Source organism: Myotis yumanensis, unplaced genomic scaffold (genome assembly GCF_028538775.1).
Source record: "Myotis yumanensis isolate MYYU_CA2020_CCGP unplaced genomic scaffold, mMyoYum1.0.hap1 SCAF_16, whole genome shotgun sequence".
Lineage (NCBI taxonomy): Eukaryota > Metazoa > Chordata > Mammalia > Chiroptera > Vespertilionidae > Myotis > Myotis yumanensis.
This window is the reverse complement of record NW_027223767.1, coordinates 47312153-47321382: the sequence shown is the minus strand read 5'-3', so window position 1 is coordinate 47321382 and position 9230 is coordinate 47312153.

The following is a 9230-nucleotide window of genomic DNA, read 5'->3' as shown; positions in this document are numbered from 1 at the left end:
GGTAATTTTAGTTCAAAACCTTTATCTTCTCCACATCTTTCTTCCTCAAGCAGTGATTGAGCAAACCACTGAATTTTGGCATAGACTCAAGCAGCGTTCCTCAGGGTCGGCACAAGGGAGACGGATTCTGGGCCAGATAATTCTTTGTTTGGGGGCAGAGGGGTTCTTCTGCACTGTGGAATGTTTAGCAGCACAAAAAGCTGTAAGACAGAACATTAACGGGCCACTCCCCACTAGAAGCACTTAGCAACCTCCTCCCCAGCTGTGTGAGCCAAAAATGTCTCTGGTCATTGTTTACTATCCCCAGGGGTAAAAACTCCCCCATGGAGAGCCACTGGATTAGAGAGATAAAAAGATGTGTCCCTGCACTGGAATCTTTAGTCTAGAAGAACTTTCATTTGGAACTCCTGTTTAAAAAAAAATATTAATTTTAGAGAGAGGGGAGAGAGGAACATAGGCTTGCCTTCGACACATTTATGCACCCACTGGTTGCTTCCTGTATGTGCCCTGACCAGGGATCGAACCCCAAACCTTGGGGTATGACACTCCACTGGCTGAGCTACCCGGCCAGGGCCCGTTTGGAACCATTGAATACAAATGCTTGCATGTCGTTCTGGGCGCACATTCTATCTAGAAAGTTGTCTGATGAAAACAGGAAAATCCTTGTACTCCGAGATCCTTTATCCCTACACCTAAAATATTACCAGGGAAGTACGTATACAATTTAGAGATTCTCCCTTTCTCTGGCTAAACTCACACCGGGAATTTTCTGAACTGAAGGCTCTTGGCATATTGTCTGGTGGAAGGGAAGTAAAACACGTGACATAACCAGAGACCATGGAAAGCTGAGCTTCCGGGATGTTGACTTTGTATGATTCAGAGCTTCCCCAGAGGTGAGAAATAACTTGAGTAATTGAAAATAGAAAGGATAGGAAGAGAATCTGATTCAAGAAGAGTCGTATGCTTGTCCAATGGGGCTCAGTGGTTGAGCATTGATCCAGGAACCAAGGGGTCATGGTTTGATTCCTGGTCAGGGCACATGCCCAGGTTGTGGGCTCCATTCCCAGTAGGGGGTAGGGGGGAAGGGGGTTGTGCAGGAGGCAGCCCATCGATGATGTTTCTTTCATCGATGCTTCTCTTTTCCTCTCCCTTACTCTATCTCTAAAAATATATATATTAAATTTAAAAAAGAAGAAGAAGAGCCTTATGGTTGCATTCCAGGGCAAGAAAGAAACCCACATGTTGGGAAATGATGAGAACTAACTCTACAGATACCAACCTTGTGAGTCCCAAGAAACTGAGCCTGCAAGTTCATCAAAACACCTCGACACTTCGTTGTCTCGACCTTGACTTAGAACAGCCCCAAAGGAAACACCCAACACAGGACACGGATGGCTCACAGGGAAGCTCCGCCATCATTTAAATCTCCAGCCCTGATGTCCCTTCCCGCGTGCAGGGGAAACCCGACCCCGACTGTGCTGAACTTGCCGGGCAGTTCACAGGAGAGGCCCCGTTGGAGGCTAACCGTATCTGACACGTAAAGTAAACACAGGTTTGCAGCCTGTTGGTTGCAAGAAGCAGGACTGCAAGCTGAGAAGCGGGCCCACGGGCCGGGGTCCTGGGAGCCGGCTCTCGGTTATGATTAATGAAGAAGTTGAACCGCACACACGGCCCCCGCTCTGAGGGTGGTGGCCGTCTGAAGCGTTCAGCACACAAAGCTGTAAAACAGAACATTAAAGGGCGCGAGGGGCTTAAACAGACCTCCGAGGGCAGGGAGGGGGCCGGTGGCAAGGTGAGTTCATTTGTTTTTATTTGCGGGTTTCATTCCAAGAGGTGATGTTTGGTTTTGCCTCCAGACCTGGGGCAGGGAGGAGATATGCCCCATGAAGCAGTGAAGGACCTTCCTGGGCACAGCTGTGCCAGGAGATGTGTGTCTGAGCTCCAGATGCTGGTGAAAAACTCCCAGCTTCCCCGGGGCTTGTGAGGAAAAGTGGGGTGAAGGTTGGTGAAAGCTCCTGGGTCAGGAGCCTCTGCATACGGGAGCTCACAGCGGGGCAGACTGGGCCAGGACACCCTCCCGTGCAAAGATAACCCAGCTCCTTCCAGGCGCTGCCCCCAGCTGAGCCAGGGCCTCTGGCAACCGACCTCGCTTAGCCAGATCCTGGGGGAGGAGAAAGTTATTCAAACGCCGTAACACATTCATGCTAGACCTTTATTTCAATAAACACACCGCGGCGGCGTGCCAGTGACCCTGAAGGTGTCTAATGAGGACAGGGAAATGGGGAGCAGGAGCTCTCAGACGTGCGGGAATAGGCACCAGGGGGGTTGTGAGGCCCACACCACAGTGAACGCACAACACAGCGTTTCCAGGGAGACAGAGAGGCCCTTCCTCATCCAAAGGCTGACAACTTCCTGTTGGGCTCAAATAACCCAACGGATTGCTCCTTGTAGAACCTTGTTTGAAGATTGTAGTTCTCCAGAAAGTCAATGAGGAGTGTCCTCTTTTCTCAAAAATGGACTATTTATACATGGTTTTCACTTCAATGTCACATGATAACCAGGCTTTATTTGCATGTCGTTTGCTCTTCCCCCAACTGGAACCTTGGACATTAAGATCATTTCCTGATTTTTATTGTATCTTCTTTGCGATATTTTTTCTTTTTAAAAAAATTTTGAATTTATTGGGGTTACATTGGTTAATAAAATGCTATTGGTTTAAGATGTCCAATTCTATAATATATCATCTGTATATTGTATTGTGATAAATGGCAATGGAAAGAGGCATGACTGGGGGTGATGAATACCCATTTTTTCTTTGTAAAGTGCCTTTTCTTTAGACTTACTTATCTGTGTCTAACAATCTTAGGTGCTGGCTGACTAGTCTCTCCATATTACTTGACTTTGGTCCTGACACGAGTATAGAGCATGATTTATATTAATAACTTCAGACCTTATTGATTTAATGACTTGGGATGGATTGTAACCGCAGGAGCATTGTATGGGACCTGTGTTCGGGAAGTCCCCAACACAATAAGGATCCATAATCTACAGCGACTTCTGGGAGCCACCATCCAGACACCTACACTTAGTGAGAAGGAGTTAAATCAGTTCTCTCAATCACAAGATAAGATCAGCTTCACTCGGAGGATTGGGGTTGTGATGAGAGAGAGAAATGGAGGTGGTGTTCCCGAGACCAGGTGACATAGGTCCTAGATGTGAGTACTGAGAGCAAGTGCATATGTACTAAGGGTCTCAGTCATTCTAGCAGAGATGGGGCAGGAAGAAGCATAATTTGTCCCTCTTACTCCCCTTGAACCCTTCAGTTCTTACGCACTCAGTCACTTCTGGGCTTTACTGTCGGTGATGCACTCGGTGTGTTTAAGGCCGTAGACTGGAAAGTAGGCCGAATCCCACAGGGAAGCCACTGTTCAGCTCAGAGAGAGTTTCACTTGCTAACTTTAGAGCTCAGCTGCCACAACCGAGTAAGTGAGATGGAGTTAACTGCCTTGGAAACACAAGGAATTGATATGTAGAGAGATAGACATAGAGAGAGAGAGATGATGGAGATGGAGATGGAGAGAGAGAGTGTGTGTGCTAGAGAGATCTACAGAGAGATCATGAGAGCACTAGAAATACCTAGGGAGAGAGAGGGAGAGAAAGAGAGATCTACACTCATTGGTCTGATATTGGTGGAGTAGCTCAGGCCCGCAGGACAATCCTTGCAGCTGGTAAATATTATATGATTTCCTAAGAAATACGTAGCTCTGCGTATTTGTGTTAGTACAAGGCCAATAAAAAATTTTGGAAGAGAATAAAATGAACGTATGAATCTGAAAGCAATTGATCATAACAAATTCAAGAAGTCCCCAATAGAAAATGTACCTCCTTCATGTAGTGAACATTCTCAGGGAGACGCGCAAGCATTCCAATAAGCTTTGCATTTGCTCAGCTTTTCCCCTGCTACTTCCTGCAATTAGACTCTCCAAAAGGAGGTGATTTGCATGCCTGTTAGGAACCTTCCTGCTTGATTTACTTGTGTGGATTAGGACTTTATTTTTATTTACTTGGCTCTGATAGTAAACAGTGTGGGGCTCCCGCATCAATGCTATCATAATAGCGCATCAGAAAAATGCAAGGCTCTTGAATTGAAGCAAATATGTATGTATCACATTTGTGCCAACTTTTCCTGTCAGAGGGAATTCCTCAGTTTACAAGAGTAAGTATATCTAGTTAGCAAGGAAGGGGTTCAATGAAGAACGCCTCCTTGTTATGAAACTTACCAATATAGTGAAGGTTGTAAGGATCCCAATACATGGGTTCTTGTAGAAATATGTAATGACCTAATACCTTGGAATGCTATCAAGAAACATGTTTGACATAAATTCATTTGGGGGGCAGGGTGGGATCAATCTCCATTGTTCCATAGAAGTGCAGAGTGGAGATGATCCATTATAGATAGAGCTGGGATAATTTCATGTACATGGACCACAAATTAACAGAAAGGGGGCAGAATGTATATTGTTACTCATCTAGCCAACTCTCTGAAGGAATTAAATTCACACTTCCAAAAATATAAATACCAAGACCTGGACCTTACACTAAGGAACGTACACATCCTTAGAACAGAAGGCATTGTAACGGCAACTCCCGGGGAGAAACCAGTGAGGTAGAGAGATTTTGGGCCACTGGGTCAGGAGGAATGAATTCATTTGTACCATTTAAATGTGAGGAAAGGGATTGCTAACTCTTGGTGGTCTGGGTGGGCTCAATGTATCTGGTATCCATTAAGATCCAAAATTTACTCGAACCTACAGATTAATTCTCCTGCAGGAACTGAGGCAAACCAACAGCAGCTGAAAGTTAATCAAGCACTGATCTCCCCCAATCCCCCTAATCACAGCCAGCTGTGAGTTCCAACCTTTGCACCGAGGCTCCCCGGGGCCGTTCTGCGGGAGCCCTGGAGTGAGCACCCTCAACGTTTGAAGGGCAAGAGAGAAGTTAATAAAATAAAACTTAATGCCTTCAATCAAGGACCTGAAGAATAGGATCGGGATGGTCCACGGCTTTCTCTGGATTCATCTCTTTCCTCTTTCCCAGCCGCCCACCCCTGGAAGGCATCTAATTCCTTTCAAATGTTTGCTGGGAATCCTTTCAGTGGTTCTCAACCTTCTGGCCCTTTAAATACAGTTCCTCATGTTGTGACCCAACCATAAAATTATTTTCGTTGCTACTTCATCACTGTAATGTTGCTACTGTTATGAATCGTAATGTAAATATCTGATATGCAGGATGGTCTTAGGCGACCACTGTGAAAGGGTTGTTCGACTGCCAAAGGGGTCGCGACCCACAGGTTGAGAACTGCTGCTTTAGGTAAAAGGCTGATACCATTGGGGGTGGTTGGGTCTTTGTCCATTGGGGAACCTCTACTTGACTCAGGAGAAGTGATTGTTTATAGTACCTCAATACATATTTTAAAATGTTATTGGTAATGATAATGGGATTTTGAGGTTTAATAATAAAATGCCATCTCAAATAAGATGAACATTCATAGACTAAGCTTAAAGAAATCAAATGTATTTGGGGTACACATATCTGAGCTCAGCTACTTAGTAGGTAGGTAGTAGGCTTGAATTACTTTACCAACAAAGCCATAACATTTGCAAAGGTGCTTTCCATGAGGTGGGTGGTTTTGCAATTTTACCTTTGGTTTCTTGACGTTATAAATAAATGGTAATGTGACAGATGAAGACATGTCATTACCCAGCTAGTCTTCCTGTTGTCTGTCCTCAGCCATAAGGCCTGGTACCTGCACGGCCCTCCCTCTGAGCCAACTCCCTTTCCCTGCGGGTGTAACTTTCCTATAATTCAGCTCAAAAACTTGGGTCTCCTCTCTCTGTTGACAGAATTGTGGAACTACTTGTGTATGTCCTTTTCCAAGTATCGTTAAGCATTTCTGGATTTCGTCTCCTTAGGGGTTCCCCTTGGCCATGTTTGGCACACTTTTGAGTTGGGACTCTTGGTGCAGACAGCAAAATACCACAATGGATATAAGTGGTATTTTGGATACAATGTATCATTTACTGTCTGTTTCCATAAGTATGAGAAACCATATTTTATCTACTAGACTAGTCTTCCTTCAATCATTAAAATATCCCAGAATTCACTATAGCATCATGCAGGCATGCGCTGAGCCCCTTACCCCTCCCTCCACTGCAGTTTAGGATTAAACTGTAAAATTAAGTGAAAATGAATAAACGGGTGTCTAAGGTAACAGATGATAAAAGGATAGGCTAGAGATCATAAGCTTACTGATTATGTTAACATATCTGAACTTCCCTGTGAGCTGATGATTTAGGCACAAACTTTTAACCTCTGTCTTCGATTCACCCACTTTAGGATTGTAACAACAAAAGGAACATACAAAAAAAAGGTAAGGAGAGCATCAGTGTCTGATTTAGAAATAAGGGGCGCTTGTCTCCCTCCATGCACAGTCATTTCAAGGAATTACATGATCATATCAAAACAAGAAAAGATAGCTCCACAAGCCCATCCATTCACTGACTAGAAGAGCGTTGATTAAACTGCAATTACACAGAAGACACGACTCCAGTAGAACCACATCAAAACCTCCTGTCTCTAAGCTGCAAAGTTCCTGGGGGCTGCGGCAGGATGTGGGACCGATGGTCGGCCACAAATCCAGGTCCTTGCCAGTATTTTGGAAAGTTCTCCAGCGCAAGAGAGTTGGGAGGCGGGGTGAGATCCCACAGAACACGTGCTCCTGCTTTTCATTTGACGCAGACTGCAGTGGTAGGCCAAGCCAGGGCTCTGGGTGCACCTGTTCTCAATCACAGGTGCCAGGCCTGGCAGATAATGAGGGCAGCGCCCCGGGAATCCTTGATCGCCACAGGAAATCAGTAAAAACACCCTGCAGAATCTCCCGATATTTCCCAGCGCAGACACGTTGGAAGAGTAGAGCAAAATGTAATCAAATATATTTTTTTTTTTTAAAGAGCAACATAATACAGAACTCCGAGTCAGGATGAGAGCTTGAACACATGGATTTGCCTCGTTCTCTTCCCCAAATCCCACTGAAATGCTGGTAAACCTATTTCAAAATAGCAAATCCATAGTTGTAGGAAGAGTGAAGGATGAAGGGTGCCGTCCGTGATTTAAAAAATCGAACACTCTTTAAAAGACGCATAAACTAAGGCAAAAGCAAAACCTGAAGCTGAGCTGATGTTCTTTCCTTCAAGATGCCAGAGAAGCTGGTGGCAAGGTGCCATCAGGGCTGGGAGACAGTAGGCACTAGAGTTCATGACAGGACAGCTCTCTGGGCAAGGCCCTTCCTCTCCTCCAGGACAGTGGAGCAGGTGGCCGCTGCTTTGGTGCACAGCCGGAGTCCCCAAAGCACCTCCTAGAGCAGGGGCAGGCCTGTTGGGTAGATTTGGGCCTGGAAGAAATTCAGAGCAGAAATTAGGCTAATGCCCTGCTTTCCAATAGAACAGTAGGACAAGGTAGCAGGACAGAAGTGAGTTACACGGAAGAAGCCCCGTGCAGTGTGCATTAGTTTCCTGTTGCTGCTGTAACAAATTACCACCAGTGGCATAAAACAACACAAAGGTATGTAACCTGACAGTTCTGAAGGACAGGCGCCTTAAAAGGGTTTCACTGAACTGAGATCCAGGCACCAGCACTACACAACGCTTGCACTTTGGTGATGTGCATTGAACATATCCTGGTGAAAATCTCCTAATAATATATCTCTATTTTGTGATACTTTTCTTGACATTCCAGCGTAGTTATTTAAATGTTGCCATAGATTTGGTTTAATGTCAAGGTTTTCTGGATAATGTAGAGAACCGAATAAAAATACAGGGCTAGGGAGTAGATTGGTGTAGGTATCATTGCCACTGTCTCTATAAACTGATTTCAGAGGGTCCCTTTTTATCAAAGTAATATCATAGTTCCCACTGAATGATTCAGTAACAATCAGAAGTTATAAACATTAAATTTGTAAGATGAATATACTAATGGAATATGTGACTTGTTTCATATATTAAGATTTCAAGTAGGATTATGTGTAAAATATGTTTCCCTATGAAGAATTTGAAAATCATGGAGCTAGCATAGACTAGGTCTTAAATAAATATTTACTCAATTTTTGCTTGATTAAAAACTCTAAAAGATTGATTTTTGTTTTTATGAGAAAATATTTTTTCTTTAATGGTGAAGAATTTATATAATATGTTTATACATTCAACTTCAAAATGTAGCTTCTTTTAATTCCACCCAAAATAAGTAGAAAAGTTGGGTGTAAATGTGAATGTAAGTATATTAAATCATGTTGATTATGCCAAATCTATAAAATATAGGGTAGTTATATTACATTACTTGTAACATGAATAAAATGAGTAATTTGGATGATTTAGTGAACCTACTACACGTGCAATATCTGTCTGCAAATTTTTCTAAAAAGTTGCCAAAACCTAGTTATGTCATTTATGGAATCCTATAATTATCTCCCAGATCCCCTTTCAAATGGCCTCTGGCTACATGCTCCACAAGGACTGCTTCTATTTTGCACAAATGCTTATTAATAATAGCCAAATCATCTAGTTTTCTCTACACATCAAAAATCTCAAAGAGGTCAGGGTTATCAGTAGTGAATTATCAGCTCATTGAAATTGATGGACGTGTCTCTTGATGGTAACAAAGTCCCTTTTAAATGGTTGGCAGCGCTCTGTATTTTTAGTCAAGAGGAGTTAAAGCCATTACCCTAAATTACTTCCTCTTGGAAATGCTACAGTATTATATTTTATATCATTGAAATTATCCTCTGCAGCTGTAAGCATATTATGTTTAACAATTTGGATTCGTAGCTGGGCACGGAGCTTGATTTGCTCATTACAGCTCTGTCGGAGCTCAAGTTGAAGAGGGGATGACAGTGCTCACATGTACATTCACTCCAGACATATCCAGTGTCTCCAATATGCCATTTGCTTCCTTTTGACCCAGAAAGGGCTGACCTCTTCTGATCAAATAAGCCCTGAGAACTGGAGAGAGAAAAAAAATGGCACCAAATTAACAAATAAGCTCAGATCCCACAAAAAGTCTTTATTAAAATTATGATTGGAGAGCCAGGCCAGCATGGCTTAGTGGTTGAGCATCAACCTATGAACCAGGAGGTCATGGTTTGGTTCCCAGTCAGGGCACATGCCCTGGTTGTGGGC